Source organism: Petaurus breviceps, unplaced genomic scaffold (assembly GCF_028583685.1).
Source record: "Petaurus breviceps papuanus isolate PSGF00001 unplaced genomic scaffold, PetGlider_PUasm1.0 176, whole genome shotgun sequence".
Classification (NCBI taxonomy): domain Eukaryota; kingdom Metazoa; phylum Chordata; class Mammalia; order Diprotodontia; family Petauridae; genus Petaurus; species Petaurus breviceps.
In genome coordinates, this window is record NW_027185771.1 from 27599076 (window position 1) to 27600239 (window position 1164).

The window sequence follows — 1164 nt, forward strand, 5'->3', positions numbered from 1 at the left end:
CCTTCCTTCCTCCTTTCCTTGTTTTCTTCCTTCCTTCCTATCTTCTTCCTATTACACAGGCTGTTCCTTGACATGTAGCATGGAGCTATCATGTGGCTGAAGGGAGACAGAATAGACATCTTTAACCTCTTCTCCCACTCCCATTTCCTAGGGAGACATTAATTTCTACCAAGAAGAGAAATAGAAGGATAGGGCCAGAAGTTTACATTTTCTGCATTCATCAGAGAAAGAGTCCAAACTAGAATTGGATCTATCCGTTCCCTAAAATATTAGTAGTATAGGGGATATAGTTTTCAGTTTTAAGTTCATTTCTGAGTGTTGTTTTGTTAATGGGGAAAAAATGGTACCAACCTTTTCATCCCAGGAATTACTCCTCTTTCACCAAATACCAGTTTTCAATGAACATGCATAGCAATTAGCCAAGAATAATATATGTACTATACTATAGCATACTATACTATACTATACTATACTATATATTATGTTATGCTATGCTCTACTATGCTATGCTATGCTGTACTATACTGTGCTGTACTATGCTATACTGTACTGTACTATACTATGCTGTACTGTACTATACTATATTAATATAGCCTCCTTCTTTCATATGTATATTGTATTAATTAATATATGTATATATTCAAATTGGTATCAAAATAGGAATCAGAGAAAGTATTCCTATGAGAATAAGTACCAGATAGAGTGAAGGTGCTTGCTCATTGATTGGGAATGACATATAATTCAGCTTAAATAGAGTCTTCAATCTCATATAAGGGGAAGTTTCCTAATGTGTCTACCACAGCAAAATCAGGACAGGTATGTGATAAAGATTACCAAGTCCTTTCTTATGTTGGCTTCCTCTCACAGTCTTTTGCTTTAGAAAACTCAAATGGTTTTGGCATCTTCCATCTTCTCTCTTTAAACTAGAAGCCAGAAGCACCCAAAGGTTCTGCCAAGCTTGATGACACTCAAGTGACTCTTGAATTCAAAGAGACCTGAAGAGAGTCTGAAGATAATCTGAAGAAAACTGAAGAGCTCTCCTGTGTCCCATATTCACTAAATCTGTCCTACAGCTAACACAGATGCAGGACATTGATCTCCACCAATAAGGAAAAAGACCCATGTCAACAGGCTTTGGGAATGGAGTTACAATTCTTTCCTTCC